Source organism: Hemicordylus capensis, chromosome 3 (assembly GCF_027244095.1).
Source record: "Hemicordylus capensis ecotype Gifberg chromosome 3, rHemCap1.1.pri, whole genome shotgun sequence".
In the NCBI taxonomy this organism is placed as follows: domain Eukaryota; kingdom Metazoa; phylum Chordata; class Lepidosauria; order Squamata; family Cordylidae; genus Hemicordylus; species Hemicordylus capensis.
Genome location: NC_069659.1, coordinates 118,997,732 through 119,024,772, shown reverse-complemented (window position 1 = coordinate 119,024,772; position 27,041 = coordinate 118,997,732). Strand labels below are relative to the sequence as shown.

The 27,041-nt window shown below is 42.2% G+C and overlaps 1 protein-coding gene and 1 long non-coding RNA gene across 3 annotated transcripts in view; one reads left to right on the top strand and one right to left on the bottom strand.

Moving 5' to 3' along the window:
* FRMPD4 (FERM and PDZ domain containing 4) overlaps positions 1 to 27,041 on the top strand; it is a 564,699-nt gene that overhangs the window by 1,068 nt on the left and 536,590 nt on the right. The gene's annotated exons all lie outside the window — the stretch shown is intronic.
* LOC128352115 (uncharacterized) overlaps positions 25,659 to 27,041 on the bottom strand; it is a 28,079-nt gene continuing 26,696 nt past the window's right edge. Inside the window, exons 4-5 of one of the 2 annotated variants that reach the window (XR_008320209.1) lie at positions 26,499 to 26,679; positions 25,659 to 26,074 (exon numbers count right to left, since the gene is read on the bottom strand). This is a non-coding gene — a long non-coding RNA (uncharacterized LOC128352115). The remainder of the gene's footprint in view (positions 26,075 to 26,498; positions 26,680 to 27,041) is intronic. The other variant, XR_008320210.1, reaches the window with a different exon arrangement.

The window sequence follows — 27,041 nt, the reverse complement described above, 5'->3', positions numbered from 1 at the left end:
TGCACTTCTTAAATAAAGTGAACATTTTAAATAGAGAGGCTGTGACATATTTGTTATTGCAAGTTTTGCTAACATAGCCATTAATTTTGACCTAGGCATCCACCCAACTCTTTGTGCTGGTGAAACTACAGAGAGGACCAGTCTGACTTCTAAAATTTAGAAAATTTAGAATTCCCTGCAGTCTCATCTATTGTTCTAGTTATTTGTATCTCGTCTTTTCACCAAGGAGTTCATAGCAGTAGATATGGTATTTTATTGTCACAAGAGATAGCAGTTGGTCCAAGGTCACCCAAGGAACTTCATGTCAGAGCAGGGATTTGAACTAGGGATGTGCAGAACATTCTGTGGTTGGAATGTTCAGTGCTTGAAATGGGCTGTTTTGAGTGTTCTGAGCTCTGAACAGAACACCCTTCAAATGAAGGACCTGTTCTGAGCTCACAATAGAATGACCTGTTTCGAGTCAGAATGTTCCAAGCACCATTTTGGAATCCAAAATGACAATCTTCTGGCTTCTGTGTATGCATGGTGACCACACAAATGGCCACAGTGTGTGCACGGAGGCCAGAAGAGCACCATTTTAGATTCCAAAATGGTGCTTGGAACGTTCCAATTCAAAACGGACCTTTCCGTCAGAACAACTGACTCGACTGGTGGTTCCAGTGGAATGTTCCGTGGATTTAACAGTTCGTTCTAAGCTTGGGACAGAATGTTAAATCTGTTTCATGCACATCTCTATTTGAATCGATGCCTCTCCAATCTAAGCACAGAATACACGTGCATGCGCTCATGCACACACACACCCCGGCTCCCCTTGTCTTTGGGCTGTTAAATATAACTCTGTTTTTTTCTTTCTTTCATTGCCTGAACTTTCATTCCCACTGTACTTCCTTCTCTTATTGATTTCTCTAGAATCGTTTTTTTAATGAATGCCATAAACACAACTTCATCCTTAACCGTTTTCCTACTTGTCAGGAGTTTTTCACAAACCTTATTAGAAGCCAGCCTTTCCACAATGCCTCTGCACTGCCCTTTACATTTTGATCCTGCCATGCTGTAAATTCAGAAAGAGGATAAAACCAGAGTTTAGAGCCTCATTGTCAATAGGTCCTCAGCACTAGCTATTGACCATGGCTAATCATTAAGGCAGTAAATTATTTTATACAAGAAAAGCACATCTGCATGCACAGTTTCCCTGCTCCCATGAGAACCAGTCCTCAAGGAGTACAGAGTATATCTTTTGTACTGCAATCATCTGTCTATCAACAATGCAGATGAACAGTAGACTCAGGGCTGACTCATCCTTAATATGGACTGAGGTGATGACCTCAACCAACGGATTAGCAAAGGGAGGGACTACCACTGTCCACTGCTCCTTCTCCGCCTCCTGTGCTCTCCCTGAATTTTGTATGGAGCAGAAAAGGAAGTGTGGAGAAGGACGGCTGGACTAGAGTGTATCCTGGGTGTTTAACAGACCAAAGACAAGGGAAAGCCAGTGTGTGTTTGTGCTTGTGTGTGGTGTCAGTGGACAGAGTGTGGAGAAACCTGTATTCAAATCCTGCTCAGTCATGAAGCCCCCTGAATAACTTTGGTTAACCCCTGAATAACATCTTCTTCCATACAGTGTGCCCTCACATTCCTGCAATGTAAGTGTGAGGGAAAGCTTAACTCTCCCTATGCTGCAATGCCAATGCAAATTGGAATCTGGTTCCACAATTACTATTTGCTGCTACAAAGGCCAATGAAAAATGGCTAAACATATCCTAAGAGTGGGGGAAATTACCACATACCTTAGGTATATACACAAGAACATCACACCACCATTCAACCTGTTTTGCCCCTACCTCTAGTTCTGAACAAAATCACAAAAGCAAATTCCAGTTCTAAGTTTGCCAGTAAGCATCAACAACCTTTTTTTCCTGCACTTGACTATGAATAGAAAAGCATGGTTCAAGTGTGCTGTTACGAGAGGCATCAAGTGATTTTCTGTTGCCAAGTGTCCTTTATTAAAGGGGTAGGACTTTTAAATTGAATTAAATTTTCAGTGAGAGTAACTGACCACCATCTCCCGCATCACTCCAGTCATGTGTTGCCAATCATCAACTTGTCTGGATTCAGCTGCAGAGCATTCCAAATAAAGGGTCAAAGGCAATCTCAGCTGAGCTGTGTTGTGATGTTCTCCTCATCAGAAGGACCATAGAAAAATTGTTCTAAATTAAAATGATGGCCTTGATGGTCTTTGCCTGGACCCTGGGGCTAGAGCAACTAAAAGTCTTCTGTTTTGTTTTTTGCAGTTAATTTCCGACTGACTTGTTGGTATAACCTCTCATTTCTTTTATGTTCCATTTGCCTTCCTTGTTGTTCAATGTAATGACTACAAATAGACCAATTACAATACCTGAAATTTTTCAAATAAAGGATAGTGGTAAACACAGACCATCTGTATTGAAGAGTTCTGTCCTTGCATTGCCCCCCAACTCTGGCAAGCCAAAGAGTTTTTATTTTATTTTACTTGATAAGAAATACAGGCCCAAAAGTTGAATTCATTTTTTATTGCTTTTTTTTTTTGTTCAGCCAAACATGCACTTAAAAAAAAAAAACACCCTTTGAAGACAGTGATTACATTTTGACCTTTTAGAGCTTACTTCTAGAGTAAAGATTTTTATCTCACATTACAGATAATTGCTGAGTGAGTTTAATGCAATCCTCCCAGAGAGCAGAAACGGAAGAGCCTGGGATTTCTGTGATTTAATGGATCATTTATCTTGACTGGGAAGTGGAATGGGGGGAAGGCACTGGAAACACTATCTTTCTCCATCTGAAGGCCTCTCAATTTCCTACCTGTTGGCTGCATTTATCTACCCTTGCCCTCTTCTCATGGATGTTCATAGATGATACTAATTAATCCTATTTGTAATTAATGATCAAAGAGAGTTATGCATGATTTCAATGGGTTTAAGCATGCCTCTCTCTTGGATTGTGGCTAATGTCTGAAACATACACCAGGAGGCTAATTTTTAGAGGCAGACTTGAGATTTTAGGATTATGATGAGGGCAGTGATGAGTGACTGATATGCATTACACAAGACATTACATGGAATGAAAGTAATCAAGACTGCAGGGTGTATTATATTTGAATTATCTCTCTTATGTAAAGAAAATTCCCTGGCTCATTCTGCACAGCATCCCATCAATCCAAGAGCACGGAGTGTGGCTGCTGGTTACATCCTTCTCCAAAGCCTATCCACACCATTACCAAATGCAGAGAGACTCTGTGGCACCTAAAGAGTGCATCATTGCTGCAATGATGAGGCTCTCATTTGGAATCAGGGGAGCATTGTCGCCACCATGAGGACACAATCCTTATGTGCCACAGAGCTCCTTTGTGTTCAATAGCAGCATGAATGGGCTTTGAAGAAGGACAGAAGTAGCATGTGCACCTGCTCTTCAAATGGAAAGGCTCTGCACAGAACGTAAGCCCCTGTATAGAGTAAACTAGCATATCAGGGAGTGCTCCCGTAACCTTTCTCCTTGATGTGCTTATTTACTACATGCAGGGAAGATTTTATTTTTAACTGTGTGTGTCTGTGTGTGTGTGTGTGTGTGTGTGTGTGTGTGTGTGTGTGTGTGAATATGCATGTATTCCATAACCACTCCCTCACCACAGTGAAGCAATACAGGTCACAGCTCTACCACTTGATTCTGAATAATAGATAAAGTAGCTGTTAATAAAAATCATTCACTTGTGCGCTTCATAGCCTCCTGGATCCTTTACAGACATGGGCCACAATCAGTGTTGGCTCAAGACTTCAGTGTGCCTGAGGCAGGGTACCAAATGCTGCATCTCCCCTTGCCCCCACCCCATGTCTGCGCATACACACACTCATTCAGCTCCAGCCTCTTCTCTTTCGTGGCAGCAATAGATTCCATGCTGTGTGTGTGCCCTCTTCTCTTCTCTTCTCTTCTCTTCTCTTCTCTTCTCTTCTCTTCTCTTCTCCTGAACTTGTTATGAAAAAGGGGAAGCAGCAGAAGAGGAAATGAAAGGTCAGTAGAGTAGTGGAGAAGCTCTATGGAGCATCTCTAGAACTCTAAAGCCCTTTCCTCATTTGCTCTTCTCCGTTCTCTCTTTTTATAACCAGTCCAGCAAAAAGAGAGGATAGGAAGTGGCAGGTGGCAGTCATGAAGAAGGTAAAGGAAGAGGAAGAGGAGAGGGCTGGACTGCACTGTATCAGAGTTCTTGTTTGCCAAGCAGTGGCTGTTCACCACTCAGCACATAGATGTTACAATGGGTCTGTGTGTGTGTGTGGGGGGGGGGGGCAGGTGAGGTCATCTTGCCACTCCACTGGTGTCCCAGTAATCTGCCACTTGGGGCAATCACCTCATGGAAGCATCGTACCTGTCCACAATGCAGTATTACATGGAGTACTAATACTACTGCCACCTTAAGTGGTGCAGCGGGGAAATGCTTGACTAACAAGCAGAAGGTTGCCGGTTTGAATCCCCGCTGGTACTATATTGGACAGCAGCGATATAGGAAGATGCTGAAAAGCATCATCTCATACTGCACGGGAGGAGGCAATGGCAAATCCCTCCTGTATTCTACCAAAGAAAACCACAGGGCTCTGTGGGCCCCAGGAGTTGAAATTGACTTGATGGCACACTTTACTTTACCTTTACTAATACTACTAATCCTGTTAAAAATTATCTCCCATCTGCTTTTTTTCCTGACTTGTGGATGAAGATGGAGAGAACCCAAGTGGCAATAAGTATGTTAAGCAGACTTAAGCATTGGCAGGTAGGTTAGTTATTTATGTACATTCAGATGTGCTCCATTTCACAGAAGGCTAACAAAGATGGCCAAGGAATGACTAGTGCAAGCAAATGTTTTATTTCCTCTAGGATGGCAAAATGTTTCATAAGAAATAGTCCTAACTTCTCTAGAAGTAAGGCTTAACTTGATTTTATATTTTTGTTTGTTTAGTTTTCTCTTTTTCATCAGCAGGCCCCTTTACAAAATCCTTCCTTCCTTCCTTCCATCCATCCTAATGTTTCTGTTTCTGCTGTTGTCTTCAGAAGATGTCTCCCCTCATAACAGCAGAAAGCTGAACAAAGGAACTGTCTAGTTTGTACTTTGTATTTGGAAAACTTAACAAATCAGAATGGAGTTGTTTCTCAATGAGATTGATATGCAACAACACTACGCTGGAGAAGCATTCACTTATGGAGTTTTACTGGAGCATTCTTTGTGTACATAACCGTTCACGCTTTTTAGAGGATACGGTTAATAATACATTGGGCTTTATTTGCAAATCCCAGTTAGAACCTCTGTCTCTAGATGTTTTCATACAGCACCTCTTGATAAAAAGGTCAAGCTGTCAGGCTGCCTGCTCTGAAACCGCTCGTGTGGGGTATCCAGAACACTCCAGTCCAGCACGGAATAGCTGCAGTTGATATGTGTAAGGAGAAAATTTGAAATGTCAGTTAAAGAAATAATGTGTGTGAGAGGACTTTAACCACTTTGGATACAGAATTAAGATTACATCATGACAGTGTTAATCAAGATGAATTTACTGGGGTAAAGTCAAAGCAAATGTACAACAAATGTATAGACTTTGCCAGCATATCACTTTCAGGCACAGCCATCTCACAGAGTCACAGGATATCTTCCTTGGACTGCAGCAACAAACTTTCTTCATATGTTCTTTAATTTTAAAAGTGGAGGGAGGGGAAAAGAGGAAATGCTCCAAGGTGAATACCAACATGGGATGATGGAGTGGGTAAAGGGATGGCTTTGTAAAGGGGTGAGGAGGAAGAGCTAATGGAGCTAAAGGCTGGAGGATGCAATGCCAATTCAATTTGATTTCCATACAAAGAAGGAAATGATGTAATATACTGCAAGCTTCACAGAGTAGGGAATGATTAAGTATTTAAAAAGAGAGGTGGCGAGAAAGAAGTGGCTAGCACATTTTCACTCAACCAAGGGCAAGCAAGCTTAAGCAAGTTCTTAATTCACAAACTCATGGGAGTATGAAAAAGACGAAAGACAAAAACCAAATGTACCCAGATAAAGACATATTCATTTCTTTTGTGGGGTTGTATTGTTTTTCTGAGAGAAAAAGAGCCCCTTCCAGAGAGAGCCAATGTTAGTTCCTGGTCTCTATTTTAGGCATCTGCAAAGAAGATGTTAAGAACTTTATGTACACAATTTCTGCATATGTTCAATGAAGGGGAACAGGATTATGTGCAGTGGCCATGTGCACCCCTCAACACTAGAGATGAGCAAATTGATTCGAGCTCGAAATGGGCTGTTTCAAGCTCGAAGCAAAAGGCCCTTAAAATAAAAGGCCTGTTTCAAAATGAAACAGCCCTGTTTCAACTTGAAATGTTTTGAGAGTTTCAAGTGCCATTTTGAGGCCTCTGTTTTCTAGGGAGTGCCAGTCTACCAATTGTGGCCAGTGGGTAGACCAGTCTAGGGATGTGCGAAACATTTTGGATACAGGGACAAAACAGCCCAAAACAGCCTGTTTCGGGTGTTTTGTAGACAAAACAAAATGCCCATTTTCCAGATCCCAAAGTCTTGTATACAAAACAAAATGCCCCTGTTTTGGCTACAAAACGTTTTGTTGTTTCGGACCTCCATTTTGTGGTGATCTCTGAGTCAGTCTCCATTTTGTGTTTGACATCTCTTTGCATTTCCCACCCTTCCATCCTTCTGATCAGTGACCTAAATCATGGGCTGACCTGCTGACAATTCCCTCCTTGTTCCCCATTGGCTCTTTTGCTTCTTCTCACCCTTTACTAACCCCACATTGGCCAGGGGAAAGGTTGCTAACCCATGGGGTGCTGGGTTCTGCTGTTTCTATGGTGTTCTTAGTGTAGATTCTCTGGTAGCATATGAGAGTGGATTCTTGTTTTTCACTGAAAATCTCATATGCTGCCAAAGAATCTACAATGAACACCTCACAAACAACAAAACCCAGTACCCCACAGGCTTGTGGGTATGGGGGTGGTTGGCACCCTATGTGCACAACACAACACCTCGCTCTGGGCAACCCCAGTGCCCCCCAAGTGGAATTATGGGGCTGCTGAAACCTCCATTATTCTCTATGGGAGAAATCTTAAAGACACGTAAACTTCAACAAATCACAAAAGATCAGCCCTTTGCCCAATTCCTTTGAAATAATTCTGGAAGTTTCCTTGCCCCCATTGGGCACTACCACCCACCACACTCTGCTCTGGGTCATCCCTTTCCCCTTGATTTGAAGTGATACATTTTCTGGAATCCCCATTATTCCCTATGGGAAAATTCTTAAAGATGTGTAAACTTTAAAAAAAATCACACACAAAAAATCAGCCCTTTGCCTAATTCCTTTGAAATTTGGGTGGTAGCTTCCACCCATTAGACACTACCACCACCATCCACTCTTTTTGCCCTGGGACCCTTTTTAAAAATCCAAATCAATTCGGATTCGAAAAATTTGGCTACAAAACAAAACAGGGCTGATTCGGATTCATAAAATTTGGGTACAAAACGAAATGGGGATGTTTCGATTCGGATACAAATCGAAACAAGAAAATTCCAAAATGCACACCCCTAGACCAGTCCTTCAAGGCAGGCTGATGCACGAAGTCCTGAGGAGAGGGCTGGTCTACCTGCTGACCCCAATCAGTAGACCAGCCCTCTCAGGGAAAACAGCCTCATTTTTCCAGGGAGAGCTTATCTACCAATTGCGGTTGGTGGGTAGTAGGGGTGTGCACAAACCTCAAAACATGGTTTGGTTCAAATTTTTACTGAACCACGATCCATCAAACCAGTCAGAGTGAACCAACCAGCTGGCCCAGTCCGTTCCGTTGAAACAGTTCAGCGGTTCGAGAGGCAATACTTGTAAAGGGGAATCCGGTGAGAATTCCCCTTTATAAGTAAGTAAAGGGGCAGGGGACCAGCAAGAAAGATTGTTTAAGATTCTTATCCAGCTTGCCACTGCTTGCTGGTTCTGGTCAGATGCGTGGTGCCTGGAACTGTGCCACTGTCAGGCAGGTGGCCTGTTTAAAGAGCTATCTGGCTGGAGATTCAGCTGGGCCGCGAGTGGTGGTGAGCCATGAACAACATTTCTCACTGTTCCCCCACCACTGGTCCGCTTCCCTTCAATGTAGAACCTGTTTACATTGAACCAGGGTTGGGCCAGTTGCATAAAATTGGCCCTGGTTCAGTTTGTGATAGATCCGCCAAACTGGACCAGTTCTACATAAAATGGTTTGTGCACACCCCAGTGGGTAGACCAACCCTCTGCTATGAAGTTAGCCCATCCTCCTGCCTTGGATCACTGGTCTACCCAGTAGACCAGTCCTACGAGGTAGACCAATGCACAAAGTCCGGGGTGGAGGGCTTGTCTACTTGCCACATGAAGTAGATGAAGCCTCTGCCCCAGACTTAGCACATTGACCTACCCCAGAGACCTGGTCTACCCACCGTACCGTCAGCCAGAGGTGTACCTTACAAATCCGACCAATCTAAACTAGAAGAGAGCATTCTTGCTGGCATGGTTTAATGCCCTGTCTTCTGCCATTTTCGATGGCAGATTTAAGAGAATATTGCTCAGGAATCGGCAATGTCCATGCAGTTCAGGCAATATCGAGTCCATCTCACATATGCTTTTATACTGTTTATATTATAGGGACATTCACATTGCCTCACTTGAACCACTTACAGTATAAAAAAATATTCCAGGTCCATCAGAACAGTATTATACTTATTTTCTTCTGGCAGACCAGTTTACAGCCATTTCAGCTGGGGTAGCAAGGTTCTGCACCGAAGCATGCAAACTGAGATGGGAGTAGTTGATTAATTGTAATTGGGACCTCTGTGTGTATATGTTACCCAGTCCTGTTTCTTATTTTATTTTACTTTTGATTGCTGATCACCAACTGTAATAATCAATTCATGCATGGGTCTACCCACTGACCCCAGTTGGTAGACCAGTTCTTCTTGGAAGAACAGGCCTCAAAATGGCACTCGAAATGTTTCAAGGTGGATTCATTGAAACGGAGGTCCTGTTCTATATGATAACACCACATTTTGTTATTCTGATCATATTGACTCTTTATCTGGGACATGTGTTCTTTCAATGATTAGAAATAAGTTTTTAACAAAATAATAGCAAAGCTATTTCAAGTGAGGGTGCTCATAGCTGGGAATGCAATGTATTGTAACTGCTGAATGCTTTAAAATCAATTTGTGATGGACCAGTGGTTACTCTATGGAAATGACTAGACTAGCAAGCATGAGGTTGCTAGTTTGAATCCCCACTGGTATGTTTCCCAGACTAGGAGAAACACCTAGACTGGGCAGCAGCAATATAGGAAGATATTGCTGTGTGGGAGATGGCAATGGTAAACCCCTCCTGTATTCTACCAAAGACAACCACAGGGCTCTCTGGTCTCCAGGAGTTGACATCGACTCAACGGCAAACTTTAGCGTTACTTTACTATCAGTAGAGAGATTACTCTGATCCCAGTTTAGGAGCACACCACTCCTTCAGGCTGCCATCAGCTGAAGACTGATCTAAAGCCACTGACCAGGCTCAGACACAGCTTCAACAACCTAGAACTGTCTGACTCGGGACTTGCAGGCACTGTATAGCCGGAGTCCACACAACCCAGCTCCAGACAAACTGTATATTAGTCTAAAAACCAATCATCAGTAGTGCAGGACCTTATAAGGCACACGAGGAAGTGTTTTGTAAGTAAGCCTCTAGAACCTTTTAAACCACTCTGAAACAACTTCTAAGTATATGAAATTTATTAAGAAACAAGGGATGCACACAGAATAAGGAACTGCGGAAAAAACTGGAGAGCGAGTGTGGTGTAGTGGTTAAAGTCTTGGACTAGGACCAGGGAAACCTGAGTTCAAATCCCCACTCAGCCATGAAACCCTGGGACAGTCATGCATCTCTGGGTGACTTGGGCCAGTCACACATCTCTCAGCCTAACCTACCTCACAGGGCTGTTGTGAAGATAAACATAGCCATGTATACCACTCTGGACTCCTTAGAAGAAGAGTGGGATATAAATGTAAAACAAAATAGAAGAAGAAGGGGAAATTGGGAGTAAAGAAGGGCACACTTTAAAAACACACACACAAAAAAAAACATTAACTTACGAGCACTGAGTTTTACGTTAGTCTAGCAGTAGGCAAGTTCTTGATTGAAAGAGCATTAATCTCTACAGCCTCTCCCTTGGGACACTAGGAGCAGCTGGTGACATGATGTCTGGTTACTTGCAACTCACAATTGAGGCTTTCCCTCCAAAGTGGAAGTTCCTCCTCCTCCCTGGGTCTGAACTTACATGTCTAAAGGTAGGTCTGGTTTGAGCTGGTTACCTGTTTAAGACTAAATCTTGATGGCTCTGTCCCTTCAATGACAAATAGCAAGGATTGTCTTCATTCAGTAACAAAAGGGAGGAATGTCCCCCATTCAGAGCACTTAGGATGGAGTGTAAGTGTAAGACATGCTTGAGCTAAGATGGAGATCTGCGTTTTTTCACACCATTTTAGAGTGAATCCTCACTGAGATTTTTAAATTTAAATTTTACTTATTTATTGTGTTTTACTGTGAGTGCAGTCTAAAAACAACGTTGCACAAAACAGAGATTCTATAGTGGGTTGCCAAGAGGTTATGCCAGTACTTTGGTTGGCTCAAGGTCCACATGTTCCCAAGTTCAGTGCATAACAGAGACCATGTAAAGCATCTCAAGAAGTATTGTCTCTTTGCACCCATCCCCCTGACTCATGCTAGCCGGACTGGTGACTACAATGCAATGATCCCTGTTTGGAGGTGGGCAGTGATATCCTATGCATATTTGTTTATTGATTATTATTATATTTAATTATTATTATCATTGATTTAAGAAGTTATACAGTACAATACAACAAATATTTATATACCGCTTTTCAACAAAAGTTTCCCAAAGTGGTTTACATAGAAATAAGGTAGGTAGGTAGGTAGGTAGGTAGGTAGGTAGGTAAATAAATAAATAAATAAATAAATAAATAAATGGGCTAAAAGGGCTCTCTATCCCCAAAGGGCTCACAAACTGAAAAAGAAACATAACATTGACACCAGCAACAGCCACTAGAAGGATGCTGTGCTGGTGATGGATAGGGCCAATTGCTCTCCCCCTGCTCAATAAAGAGAATCATCACTAAAAATGCCAACACACCAGAATAAGATAGCAATAAATGCAGTCAGCATTAAAAAGGGCATTCCTTCATCATAGGTAAATAAAAGGTTGTGCCGTCAAGTTGGTGTTGACTCCTGGTGACCACAGAGCCAGGTGGTTTCCTTGGTAAAATACAGGAGGAGTTTATCATTGTCATATCCTGCACAGTATTCAGCACCTTCCTCTATTGCTGCTGCCCAATATAGGAGTTCCCATATTCTGGGAAACACCAGTGAGGATTCAAACCAACAGCTTCCTGCTCTCTAAGCAGGTTACTTCCCTGCTGCGCCATTAGGTGGGATACCTCTCTCATAGCAGCAGAAAAAGCAATAGATACTGCATGGATTAGAGGCACTGATCAGGTGACTCATGTTTCAAATGTTTGAACTAGTATGATAATGTCTGAAGGAAACTTGCATATGGGACATGCACTGACTTCAGATTTTGCAGAGTTTGTGCCTTGTCTATGTGCAAGTTCTTGTATGGACATTAAACTGGGATTACAAAACATAGAAATGCAGTAAACAATTGCCTGTGCTTTTCATGAAAGGTCAGTCTCAGAGCCTTCTGTTTCTTTTAATGTTCGTTCTCTCTCTCTCTCTCTCTCTCTCTCTCTCTCTCTCTCTCTCTCTCTCTTTTTATTTCTTGGCATCAACCCTTGCCCCCTATTCTCCAAAAACACAGTGTGTGCTATGCTTATGAAACTCGCTGGCTAAATGTTAAAATCAATGCTTTAGCAGTACACTCCCACAGTTCTCAAATGCTGAGGTTTCACCTGTGATGTTACGTAAGTCTTATCTCCATGGTAAACTTTTTAAAAAGCTAGGTCTATCAAGAACAATGTTCAGGGCATATTCAATCCATATGCAACTTATTGAAAATTATATTAAAGCTGCTTTTCCAGCTGTGTTTAGGAATGTGTTTAGAATACTCCTGCATTTAAGGATCGATGGAGAGGTTTGAGTTATGCCTACACAAATAAGATTAAACTAGCTGGCCTGGACACAGAGCATTTGCGCCTCTAGTTCTCCCACGTTCTCAGCCCCCCTCCCTTGTTCTTGTTCCCTTGTTCTCCTCTTCCCTTTCCCCCGCTCCACTGTTTTTTCTCTCTTTTTCTGGCCACCCACCTCTTTCTTCTCCCACCCAGCCGCGACTGCTTTCTCTCCCCCCGCCCCGGATGCCGCACTTCCCCCTTTCACTTCAACTTCCTCCTTTTATCCCCTCCACCACTTTCACTTTCTCCCTCCTGCTGCTGCCATCGCTTTCTCTCCCCACCTGCCTGCTTGTTTGCTGGTCTGTCTGTTGTCCTTATGTTCCCCACCGCTGTCACTTTTCTATCCCCTTCCCCTCACTCACGAACTCTCGTGAGAGCTGCCACGCATGGGATTAGCCATGGATACATCTTAGAGAATGATAGATAGATTCGTTTATTTTTTAAAAAGAAAAAAAGACCACACTCTAATTAAATCTCTCCCAACTTTTGTCCACCATAATTTATAATTTATAATGTGTAAATAGGGTACATATGGTAAACAAAGATTTAATGTGGTTGCCAGGAGGATTCCATGGTTAAGGTGGAGTAGCTATAGGTTGGGTAGGTTGCTGCCAGAAGATTCAGCAGTTGAAAATGGCAGTTAGAGAGGGTTGAGCTGTGAGTGGACAGGAAGAAAGGGCTTGCTAGGAAGCAAGTCTGGAAAAGAAGAAGAAGAGAAGCTGAGAGGCTAGGTAACTTCAAAAGAGGAAATATCTCATGTCAGGTGGAAGCAAGAGGGAAAGGGGAAATTCTTTAAAATCATTTCAAGCAGCTTGGAGTGGGTGACTCAGAGGGCCTGAGCCTGTTTCAAGGTTATACAATGAAGCATCATAATTCCCTTTCATAAGGAGCCTGATCAGCAGCCAAGCCTACAACTGAAAGTGCAAAAAGAATTCCAGAAATGAATAGTTTAAAGTTGAAGAAGGCAAGTAACTGGTGCAAAAATCATAGCCACTACCCATCAGTAACTAAGAACAGAAGAACAAGATCATCTGATTAAGACCTGTAAATAGTTGTGTATTGGTTCTGGATCCACCAGAAAATTCTGATTTTAAAAATTACACTTGAAAACTTTTATTTTTCTCATGACATTCATGAGAACTAAAGAGAGTCAGACTGGGAAAAGGGAAGAAGCAGTTAATCAGTACTCATAAAGGAATTTGCAGAGCTTCTGCCAGAAAAAGAATCTTCACCAATCCCTGTATGACATCCAGTCTCTCCAAACTGGGTGAGTGGGTGACAAAATAACAAATATGGTTTAATGTTGGCAAGTGTAAAGTGATGCACATTGGGATGAAAAACTGCAACTTCAAGTATACGCTGATGGGATTTGAGCTGCCAGTGACTAATCAGGAGAGGGATCTTGGGGTCGTGGTGAACAGCTTGTTGAAAGAGTCGACTCAATGTGCAGCAGCTGTGAAAAAGGCCAATTCCATGCTAGGTATGATTAGGAAGGGGATTGAACATAAAACTGCTAACATTATAATATTACATAATAAAATATATAATATTATATATTATAATTACATAATTATATATAATATATTATATTATATAAAAAAACTATGGTGCAGCCACACTTGGAGTACTGCGTACAATTCTGGTCACCATATCATTGTGGAACTGGAAAAAGTACAGAAGAGGGCAACCAAGATGATCAGGGGCCTGGAATCCATTCCTTATGAGGCAAGACTACAACACCTGGGACTTTTTAGTTTAGAAAAGAGACGATTGCGGGGAGACATGGTAGTGGGCTATAAAATCATGCATGGTGTAGAGAAAATCGATAGAGATAATTTTTTCTCCTCCTAACAGCACTAGAACCAGGGGTCATCCTATGAAATTGATTGCCAGGAAATTTAGGACCAACAAATGGAAGTACTTTTTCACACAATGCATAAACAACTTGTGGAATTCTCTGCCACAATATGTGGTGACAACCAGCAACCTGGATGGCTTTAAGAGGGGTTTGGATAACATCATGGAGGAGAGGTCTATCAATGGCTACTAGTTGGAGGGCTATAGGCCACCTCCAACCTCAGAGGCAGGATGCCTCTGAATACCATTTGCAGGGGAGTAACAGCAGGAGAGAGGGCATGCCCTCAACTCCTGCCTATAGGCTCCCAGTGGCATCTGGTGGGCCACTGTGTGAAACTAGATGCTGGACTAGATGGGCCTGACATGTACATGGCTTCTACACAAGAAAAAAATGTAAGGCTCTTCTGAGTCAAAATGTTCCATGCTTTGCCATGGCACCCTTAGCAGGTGAAGCCCCTTTGATATGGTCTCCATGCAGTTTCTTCTCCACAGCATATCATATTATTTAATTAGTGGATTTTATCTTGCCTTTACTGCAAATGAGGTGCACACTCATCATGTGGCTCTTTTCTTATGGCATGTTTCTCTGCCAGAACTACATTCTCAGTAATGACTGGCAATGTAAGCATGCAGCACATGGTGAACCATGCTACATGTTCAAAGGTACCATGAAGAAAGCACTATGTAGAGGACATTTAAAGCATCATCTGCCTGGAAAAAAGTACCTTTGTAGCCTGCTCCTCAGTTTTGCCCTGCATGGCTTCCAGAGAAGGCATGGAAACCATTTTTTTTCCTGTGCAAACAATCTGTATGGGATTGAGGTGACAGAATTGGACTGCATTTTGTGTATTCTGTTACACACTATTGTTATGGGCAGCTGATTGTCTTTTAGTTGATATCATTTAATAATATTTGTAATTTTTTCAAATTAAGATGCCCAGCATTCACATAGTAGGTGAGTTGAACGAGTGAAAAATAAAAAGTAGGTACTTGTAGTAATCCTAAAAGCACTGGTATTACTTCTGGCATGTTGTACATGTCACAGTGATGATATATGCACAGCTGTGCACAAAGAGCATATGCTGTTCACTGTACCATTTTATTAGCTGGTATATATACTTGATTGGGGGCTCCAACTGTTTCTATTGAGAGAGAACATGGAGGGAAATATAAAGTGCTTTATTCTTTTTTTTTTTTAAAACCAGTTTCCATATTGGAGATAGTCAATTTTAAAATGCACCTATTGATCTGCTTCTATTTTATTTATTCATTCATGTAATTTATATACCACCCTTCCTAGAGTGGCTCAGGGTGGTTTACATGCAAATCAAAAACACACAATAAAACAATTAAATAAAAACACACACATCTAAACCAGATTAAAATTCAAACTGGATATCATTAAAAGCCAGGCTAAAAAGAAGAGTAGTTAAGGCTGTCCTGAAGGCCACCAAGGAAAATAATCCTCTGGGAGCATGTTCCACAACCTAGGGGTGATAACTGCGAAGGCCTGATCCCAGGTCACTACCAGATGAACCGGTGGCACCTGAAGATGGACCCCTCCTGATGATCTTAATGAGAAATGGGGATCTTGCAGAGAAATGCACTTTCTTAGGCAGCCTGGACTGAAGCCATTCAGGACTTTGAAGATAATAACCAATACTTTGCACCTTGCCCAGAAACATATCAAAAGCCAGTGCAACTGTTTAAGAACAGGCATAGTGTGGTCTCTCCAGGATATCCCAGACACCAATCTGGCTGCCGCATTTTGGACTAACTGAAGTTTCTGAACTACAAACAAAGGCAGCCCAACATTAGAGCACATCGCAGTAGTCCAACCTGGAGGTTATCAACTGGTGTACCACTGTTTTCAGGTCAAGGAACAAATGGAGTTGACCAACAATGGCAGCTGGTAAAATGTGATTCTGGACACAGCCTCAACCTATGGCACCAGGGTGAGACCTGAGACCAAGAGCACTTCCAAACTACAAACCTGATATTTCTGGAGAGTCTAACCAGATCCAGAACAGGAGGTTATATCCTGTCTTGCAGATTACGTCCCCCAACAATGAGCACCTCTACCTTACTTGGATTCAGCTTCCGTTTATTATCCCTCACCCAGCCCATTACTGCCTGTAGGCAGGCATTTAAGAGACTAATGCCATTTTCTAACATTGATTACAAGGAAAAATGTGTTTGGGTGTCATCAGCATATTGATAACACCCAGCACCAAATCCCCTGATGACCTCACCCTGTGGTTTCATGTAGATATTAAAAACCATTGGTGACAGAATGGAGCCTCAAGGGACTCCATGTACCAGCTCCCGTTTTGAAGAGCAACTGTCACCAAGCACTACCATCATCTGAAATCTAACTGAGACATAGGAGCAGTGCCACCTATCCCCAAATCCCTCAGGTGATCCAGAAGGATACCATGATCGATGGTATCAAAAGCTGCTGAGAGATCCAAAAGAACCAGCAGAGTCATACTCCCTCTGTCTATTCCCTGGTGAAGCTCATCTATCATGTTGACCATTTCAACCCCATAGCCTGGCCTAAGACTAGTTTGAAATAAATCTAGATAATGGACCGGGTCTCACGATCAGCGAGACCTGGTTTTAACCTGTCAGCGGGAAGGGAGCCCTGGGTGGCCAGATCGGCCGCCCACACGATGGCCGGCACCGAGACGGACCTGGCGGGGGGTGGGGGGAGCGGGGACCGCACGGCCCCCACAAGCCCCAGTATGCCCTGTGCGAGTGCGCAGGGCATACTGGGGAGACCCCCGAGCCGGGAGGCGGCTTTTCACCTCCCTGCCGGGGGACTACTCGTGAGTAGGCACAGCACAAAGCCACACTGCGGCTACTCACAATGGTAAAAAGCAGGTTTGCCGGAGTGCTCACTCCACAAACCTGCTTTTTACCAGGGGTTCTCAAGCGGGTTTGCCGCTCAAGATCCACCGGGCTTGGCTGCGAACCCGGTGGTTCTTATGGTCACCAAAAATCGGGCTAGCCTCTGCTAGCCCAATTTTTGCTGATCGTGAGAAGCGCCCCAGTCAGTTTCTTTGAAGACTGCATGCAGCTGGTCAGCCCCCACGCTCTCAATCATTTTACCCAACCATGGGAAGCTGGAGACTGACCTATAATTATCCATTAACAGGGGATTCAGAGTGGGCTTCTTAAGAAGAAGTTTAACCATTGCCTCTTTCAGACAAAGTGGCATCCTGCCTTTCCTCAGTGAGTTATTAATGATATCAACTAGACTAGTTCCAACAACGTTCCAGCAAGATGAGATCAATAATGTTGGGCAAGCAGCCAAAGAACAGGTGATAGGCTGTAGTGCTCCAATCAGCGTGTCCATATCTTCAGGAGTCACAAACTGAAACTGATCCAATCTAATATTGCAAGAGGGATTGCTAGACAACTCCCTAAGTGGCCCTACAGAAATAGTGGAGTCCAGATCAGCCCGAATGTGTGAGATTTTATCTGCCAAGAACTCATTGAATGCATCACAGTGAGATATCGTTTCCGGAAACAGAAGGGGCTTTAGTTAAACCCCTAATAATCAGGCACAGCTCTGCTGGGCATGAACTTGCAGACTGAATATGTGCAGAATAAAATAAAATATTTGCTGCAAATATTGCCACAGCATAGGCCTTCAAGTGGGCTGTATGCTGTATCATCGAGTCCTCCTCCAGTCATCTACCTTACCACTCCAGCTCCTGTGGCCCTGCCGTATACCATGGAGCTAATTTGGAAGCGGGTTGGAAAGCAAGCTTAGGAGCTATTGTGTCTGCCCTGGTAAGTTCCCTTTTCCAGGTATCCACCAGGGCATCGACAGAACCACTGGCAGAACCAACTCCAAAATCCTCCAAGGCCCTTTGGAATCCTACTGGATTCAACAGCCTTTTCGGGCAGACAATTCTAATAGGTCCACCAACCCTACAGGGGTCAGATGTGACTGTGAGACCAACCTTTGACTATTCTGACCTTTGCTTGAGTTGCAACACTTAGACTCATAGCAAAAGAATACCAGTACAGAATCTTTGTGGATCCTCATGTTACTTCCATAGTGAGAACTGTTTGCTTACTCCTATTGTCTGCTTCATGTTCTTCAACCAGATACGGATTATACTCCCTTATTCCATGTAGATAGATTTATGCTGGAGGCCTAGTGATGGAGTTTCTCAAAAGATTTTTGGAAGTCCAAGCATATTATGTCTACCTGATTACTTCTATCTATGTGATTGCTAAAACCCAGAGAATTCTAAAAGATTCATACACAGCAAGGCTTGTTCTTCCGTATGTTGAACAATTCTGACTTTAACAATAATTTTCATCAGTTTATTTGGGACAGATATTAGGCTGATGGGCTAGCTCGCTGCTGGATCTCTTTTTATAGATTGGTGTTACACTGGCTGCTTTCTAATTGTCCAGTACAGCAATGAATTTTACTGACATTGTGCATATTTTGTTAGAAGACCCAACAATCTCACATTGTCACAACTGTTAGGTATAAGTACCCAGACCTGGTGACTTACTAACTTTTAATTTGTCAACTTATCATAGAACTTCATCTTTTGTCATTTCTATTTGATTGACTTAATTAGTCCAACGTCCTCCCTGCAAAATGTGGCTCAGGCATGCATGGTAGCCCAAGGAAATATGGTGCCTGAGACCAGACTCCAAATGCTATCTTTTCCCATGCTGATAGTAGAGGCTGGCCTCCTTTGAAAACCAACTCCTGCAAGCTTTGAAATTGGCACAGGGATGGGGAGGAAGGAAGGTTGCCAGCAATCTCCTCTTCTTTCACTGTGCTCCATGCAAGCTTTGCAAGGAAAGTGAGGAGAGGCACTGCTTGCAAAGCTTGCAGGGTCAGATCAGTCCTGAAGAACAGCTCTAATACCTGTGACAGGGGGCACCTGGACCCTGCTGGTGCCTTAATAATGTGCCCTCTGTGGTAACAGCCTCACCTTGCCTCATGATCGGACCGCCCCTACAGATGTGGATATCCATCCAAGATTATCCACAATAAGCAAGACCAATACAAACTGTTCATTCATTTTCTCCACAATCACAATATCCTTCTTCAGTAATTCTATAACTGGTTTGTCATCTAGTGGTTCAACAGGTTCCCCTCTAGCTGGTTTCCTGCTCTCAGTTTGTTCATCTTAATGTTTATATCGATAAGCTCCCCAACACATCTGTTTGTTTGCCTTATTGACTTACATTTGTTTTGCCGAAAATTGTGCTCTATCATATTTTCTTCATGCTGGCAGGATTTCTGCTTTTTACAGGAAACTTCCTTACATTTTATAACTTTCTTCACACTGCTGTTTAATCACACTGGCATAATCTTGGATTTTTGTTTGTTTGTACCTTCCCTAACCTGACGTGTACATTCTATCTGAGTTGGTATTATTCCGGTTCTAAGTAACTGCCAACATTCTCAAACTATTTGAACCTCCTGCTTCTCCTTTTCAATTTCCTTGTAATGAATGCTCTAATCTTTGAGAAGTTTCCTGTTTTGAAGTTACATGTGACCATACTGGGCCTTCAGGCCAATGTATTGCTCATATACATGTTGAATTTGACACTGCTGGAATCATTATCCCCGAGTAGTTCAATGCCACTTAGTCATACACCACATCCTGGGCAGTGGGCGCTACTTAGGAAGAAGCTGAGGATCACCTCCCCTCTAGCTGGCTCCATGACTAATTGTACATTGTCTTGATTATCTTGAAAACAGTCTAGTGATTCTGCAATTACCCTCTTCTAAAAAATGATCTCATCCCCATTTCTGTCAAATAGTATGCATTCACTTTTCTTTGCACCTGGAAAGATAGAGCTAATTGCAAAGTGCAGATGCAATAAATACACAACTAGCATAATCAGAGGCTATTTCATTCAATTGTAACCAGTCAGAGGAAATGCTGGAAATCTCCTTTCTCAGGCTACCAACCAGTCGTTTATTGACACACTGATCTATCTGAAATACATATCCTGTCCACATCTCTTTCATTGCTTTGTGATGCATAAAACTGCAGAAGGCAAAAGGCAGAAAATTATGTACTTGAAAAGGAATCTGATTGCTGTTAAGAGCAAAAACAAGATAAACACTCCAGGACAATTCTTTTCGCTTTTTCTAACAATTCATTTGCTTCATGTTATCAGGATTTTTTTCTCCTCTTTTTTCTTTGACTTTGAATAAACTATTAGTGCAGTGTCAATGTATTCTCGGGTTTCTGGTTCTTGGAATGGGAAGCAATGTAGTTATGTATCTGAATTTACTTAAATGCCTATTTGGCCATAAAAATGCCTACTAGATTGAATGCAGAATTCAAGCATTAGAGAATTCATGCACCTTTGTACATGCCTTCTTATAAATACAGATGTGCATAGTGTGAAAAATTGGTTATCTGTGCGGAAGAATGGAATGCACTTGCCATATATAAATCAGTACCAATGTAACTGTGCCTTATAAGTTGTATTGCTCCTTTAAATCAAAATGATATCTACCATAATACACACTTGTTTCCTGAGTTAGTCCCACTGTTCATATTAAGAATGAGAGATATAAAGGCAAATTATCCTGGAAACCAGCATATAGTGCCTGAGCTGGGATGAAGCAGCTTGGATGCTGCCCCCCACAAATCAAAATCAATGAGATTGTTTCTGATGGAAAGAGGAAATCATTCTGGACCACTTTACCCAGGTTGTCTAAGGATATAAAAAGGGATGGATGAATAAAGCACTCCATAGAAGGATGGTAAAGATAATGACATGATAGGCTCTGAAAGTGTGCCTTGGGATCCATAGAAGTGAGGCTGGTCATGAATGCTAGGACTCCAGGACTGATGTGCTATTGCTAGAAAACAAGCAGTGTCTGGGGTAATCTCTCTCTCTCTCTCTCTCTCTCTGAGTCCCCAAGCAGGAATTGTGTAGTAGAATAAGTTTAGAAGTAGAATGTGAATTAAAAGGTTGGAGAAACACTTCTCTGATATGTTCTGCTTCAGAATATATTGCTTTGATAAAGACAATTTGCCTATCACCCAGATTTTGAAACACCTTCTTTCCTTTTATGTTTGAATGCCACATGATTCTGATTACCCAACAATAAACCTGTTGTTCCCTATGACTTGAAGCTTTCTGAGCCTACCTGCAATTGAAACCATTCTGTTGTGTTCCCTGTTATTGACAAATCATTTCGTTAAGTATTAATTTTAAAATATGAGCTATTAAGCACCTATTTAGAGTGTGGACATGGATTCCGATTATTTGGGAGACTAATCTGTTATTTAAGAAGTAATCAACTGAGGGTGTGAGAGAAGGGTGTGTGTGTTTATTAAGTGGTTTGGCACAAGGTTTCTCACAATGATTGCAGCCATTATTTACAGTAATGGGTTCTATATCATTGAGGAAGGGCTCTACAAGCTACATAACAGCTGGATTAAGTTCCAAAGACTTCAGTAGGCTTGAATCTGCTTGACTAAGTGCACAGTCAAACATGAGTCTCAAGAAGTGTTGCCGTAAAACAGATTGCAATATATGCAGCTGCCCTGACATAATTATTATTGTTACATACAGCAAAGTTGTTGTCCTCATGATTTAGAAGTGATGGATGAAACCTCCTCTAGAATTAAAAATACTCTGAGGTAGCATGATGCTTATACAGTCATACAGAATACTGGGTGGTGGTGGGGGGCACGTGGTGGTTAGCCTTCATGTGGACTTTTCCACTTACTGGAGGGGCTTTGCAAAACTAGTTTCCCCTTTGCTACTGCTTTGAGTAGGAAAGACCAGCTCCCTGGGGTAGACAAGCAGTCAGTCCTTGTAGCAGGCTTTTTTCCTATTGCGCCTGAGATAAGGAAGATCAGAAATACATAAATGCCCTGCAGCACCAATGCACTTTATAATTCCTTCATCGGAAAGTGTTAGCTTCCCAGTGGAAGTCATTAAACATTTTCCTTTTCCACATTAAAGTTATGACTCATTCTGTGCTGTAAATTAATATTAAAAACCTTTTGGAGCCATAAGCAGCAGCATTATAAAAGACAAAGCAATAATTCAGAGCATCTTTCTGACCTGTGAGTCTTCGGCAAGATGATAATGCAAGTCTTTAATGCTAGTAATATTTTACAAGAAGCTGTGTTAAATATTATCCAGTTTCTCTTTTTGTGCAAAAATGGGCAATTTTGTTAAAAGTAGGTTTCCCCCCACAAAGCATGTATGAATACTTTCTGGTGGATTTTGATCTACACTATTGTATGCCTTGACTACTGCTGCTGCTTTACTGCCATTGTTTTTTTTTTTTAGCCTACTCCTTTAAAAAGTAAGCTTATGAATCCCCTGGAATTTTTTTGGTGTGTATCCCCCATTATCAATTTCACAATGCCTGGACCAATATGAACTAAATTTGGTACACTTGTAGGGACACATAGGAGCACCTTGATGGTGTAGGTGGTGATGATGTCATCCACTCCGATTCAGGATGGTGGAGACATAAACTGAAGTGCAAGTGGGTTAACTTGTGAACCGCCTAACTGATTTGAACCAAATTTGCTATAACTGTAGGGACACATAGAAATACCTCAGTGGCATAAAGCGCTAGTAGGTCAAGATATGGCACTGGTAGGTCAGCAGGCCATTACAAGGGAAGGGAATTCAGAAACGTAGTCATCGTCTTCCCTTCCAGTAGGCCTACTATTCTTTGACCTTGGAGAGCAGATCCAACAATCCACAGAACCTTACCTTATTACAGTTGTCCCTCACCAATCACAGTTTTCCCAATCGTGGATCTGAGTATCTGCGACTGGGAAATTGTGACTGCCCTCACCAACTACGACCTGAGTATCCACGGTTTGGTGAGTTTTTTTTAAAAAAGTGTCAGGTTTTTTAAACCTGATTTCCGGGGGGGGGTGTCATTTCTGTGGGTCAGGGGATGATTCTATCTATTTTTAACCTTATTTTCTGTCTTTCCATGACCACAATTCCCCTAACCCCTGTTTGCCATTAGTTTCAATGGCTTGTTTACTGTGAATTCACCAACTGCAAGGTTTTCCGGAGTGGAACCCTCATGGTTGGTGAGGGAAAATTGTATTCTGTAATGCCAGGTTGGTCCAAAATAAGTCTGTGACCACACATGACTTGATTATGGGTGAAGGAACTGGTGTGCATTACAGAGACCTGGTTGGGAAAAGCTAGTGGTCTAGTTTGGTCACAGCTTCTCCCAATGGGTTACTCAATGGTGAAACAGGTGAGAGAATGTGGGCGGAAAAGCCTTTGAGAGATCCAAGAGAATTAACAGGGTTGCACTCCCTCTTTCTCTCTCTCTGCATTGGACATCCCGCTGGGCAACCAAAGCAGTTTCTGTTCCAAAGCCGGGCCTGAAGCTTGATTGAAATGGATCTAGACAGTCTGTTTCCTCCAAGAGTGTCTGGAGCTGGTCAGCCTCAAAACGCTCAAGCACCTTGCCAAAGAAGGGAATATTGGCCACAGGCCTATAGTTGTTTACATCCTCTGGGCCCAAACTGGGTTTCTTTAGGAGTGGTCGAATGAAGCTGGGACCACTCCCTCTCTCACTGAGGCATTTTAAACATGCTGGACCCAGCCAAAAATTCCCTCCTTACTAGATTTAATAAGCCATGAAAGACAAGCGTCAAGCATGCATATGGTCGGCCGAACTCAACTAAACACCTTGTCCACATCCTCAGGGACCAATAATTGACTATTGGACAATAATTGCCCAGCAAAACAAGACCAGGTTTTACTTTGGGCACCTCTCCCAATGATCCTGCATCAGCCATAGTATCCAACTCATGGCGAATGCAAGCAACTTTACCCCCCAAGTGCTGTGCAAATGCAGCACAGCGTACTACTGAGGGTTCTAATGCATCCTGCCCTGGGGCAGATTTCAAAGGACCCCGCACCACCAGTTGTATAAAGATTTGCACTGGCTGCTGCTCTGTTTCCAATAACCACCACATGTTGGTTATTACCTATAAAGCCCTTAACAGTTTGGGTCCAGGGTACTTAAGAGAGCTTCTTCTTTGTCATGAACCCTGTCGCCTATTACGATCATCTGGAGAGGTCCAGTTAGGGTTGCTGCCAACTCGTTTGGTGGCAGCTCAGGACTGGGGTGCTTCTGTAGCTGCCGTGAGGCTTTGCAATATGTTCTCTGTTGAAATGAGAGCATCTCATTCACTGTTTGCTTTTAGGAAGACCTAAGATGTACCTGTTTTCTCAGGCTTGTAACTGAAAAAATTAAACTATTTAATGTGTTTTTATTTTGAGATATTCTTTTATTTGTTTCATGGACTTTAACTGTTTTAATACGGTTTTTACATTTGTTGTGTTTTTTAATTTGTACACCGCCTAGAAATGTATATGTCAAGCTATATAGAAATATGATAAATAAAATACGTAGATATAGTTTTTAATGATGTCATCCACCCTGCTTCAAGTCTGATGGTGGGCATATGAACGTTTAAGGCTTCACAAATGAGCTAACTTGTGGAGATGGAAATAATCAATTACGATTATGGTGAAAAGAAAATAGGCAGATTAGTGTTTACCAGAACAACTTGTTCCTTGCTGCTGATTCTTCCTTCATTAGTGACATGGGGTAGTCCCACCCAATCAGGAATCATGCAGTGAACAGAATGATGTCACTGCACAGAATTGAGCACATGGCGGTGTTATATAGGCAAGTGAGGGTAAACAAGGACAACCATTTCATGAGAAAGCAAGGTGTGCTGAAAATAGAAGACATTTTAGCATCACCAAATATATTCACAAGAAAGATTAAATCTATAGCTATGAAGTAGCTCTCCAGAGCTTGGTTAATAAGACTATGGCAACTCATGAAAATAGACAGTAAATTAAAAGGAGTTATCATTTTGCTTGTGTCTCATCAACGTTGGCCTTTGGAGTCCTTTGGAGGTTTCAGCCATGGGCCTTTGTGGACTCCCTCAGCATTGAAAGAGGCAGGGAATCTGTACTGGCAGCTGCCATTTTCCTTTACCTTTAATGTAATATACCCACTGTGGCATCCTATATACTTTACCTATAATATAATACCCCCACTATGGCATCCAGTGATGCAACAGCAAGGACACTGCATTATAGGTAAAGGAAGATGGTGGCTCCTGAAGAGAGCTCTGAACCATTGCCACCACTGCTGCTAAGGTAATCCTACCACAAAGCTTTGGTGAGGCTTACCTTAGCAGGAGCAGCAGCAAGTTGGAGCACTTCTCTGTGACTGCATTAAAGGCTGCCATCTTCTTTCATCAGGGCTTCAGGGATCAGCCTTGGGCCCTTTAATGGCATTGTCCAGCACTTGTGTTGGTAGACCCCTGATGATGATTCTGTAAAGATTAGCTAGTTAAAGGACTCTTGTGGTTCATAACTAGGTCACAGCAAGATAATCTATAGGCTGTTCCACATATGTGGACATGAGAGATGGATTGTGGGTTGATTTCCGCTACCAATTCTAAAACTGTTTAGTTTCCTATACTCAAGTATACATTAAATACTGATGCTTCTGGAAACAGTTTGAGCTCTTGCACAAAAATGTACAGTTAGAGAAGCATTTTAAATTTATTTTCATTTTAATTGATATTGTACATCTCTGCATACTATGGGATACCAAGCAGAATGCAGTACACTAGCCATATATGGTGGTACATGAAGTTAGATAATTCTCCTGTTGTTGTTGCCTGCCTGGGTCTGTGAAAAGAAGGGAGTAGCTGGTGTGCTTCTTCCAGTGAGTTACAGGTTGTCATTTTTACACAGAGAACAGCAGAATGAGCTGGGAGGCATGATAATTAGGAGTGCCTTTGGGAGGTTTCCAGATGCCACTGTATGTCAGTGAAGGCAGACTGCTTGTACCACCTGCATCTTGCATCTTCCTGTCTCCATGCTGTTACTCTTCACTAGCATTTTTTATTTATCAGCGGCCTTCATGAAAAAAGCAGATTCAGGAATACCTCTGAGATCAGACTATAACTTTGGCTATAGAAAAAGAAGGAAATGCTTTCATACATTTGAGAGAATTCTGTTCAAGACAGAGAAAAAAAGAGTAGAACTATAGAACAATTGAAGAAAAAGGACAAAATTATAATATACATTTCTTTTGTCTATTATTCAGTATCATTTCTGGGGGAAAGCCATGCTTTTTTTTGTTGCCAAGAACTCTGGCTCCCAAATGTAAAGTATATTTTAGAATAGGTCTGCTACACATATAAGGTTATTTTGCCTGGTAAATGGTGGATAATGTCTGCTTTGACCTTAAATCTAATGGGAATTAAAATTATAGATACTGATTAATATTAAGCAGTGTTGATGCAAAATGTCCACTCAGTTGCTGGATTCTTGATGTGACACACAGGTTTTACTAATTAATCATTCTTTTCATTGTTCAGCAGAGTCAACTCACCTCTCAAGGGCTGTGAGCTTTACACCTCAGTAATTTGGAAGAAATTCCCATTGGTGTCAGTATAATATATTTCCAAGTAAGGGTGCACTGCATAGGATCACATCTAATCAGCCTCCACTAGTGCCTGATGCCTCTCAAGACTAGAAGTGTGAACAAGTATCTATCCTACCAGGCGCTGCACCTACAGGTTCAGTGCAAAGATAGTATTCATGAAGATTACAGAAAAAGCTTGATGAGGTCTTTTGTTTTTTAAGTCACAAGGTAGAACAAAAAAGCACATGCTGCCCTGCAGTTTCAAACTGAACACACAACAGTGCGTGCTAGAATCTAGATGGAACTTGGCATCCTCAAACGTTAGCTACCTTGCTACACTGAAAGGATAGGTTCTTGCCTACCATCGTCCAAGTCCCAGCAAATAAAAAGGATGATTACTATTACCATTTTATACCGCTATTTCACAGAAAGGTTCTCAACATGGTTTACATAGAAACAAGAATAATGAGAAGATGGCTTCCCTTCCCCAAATGGCTCACAATCTCAGCC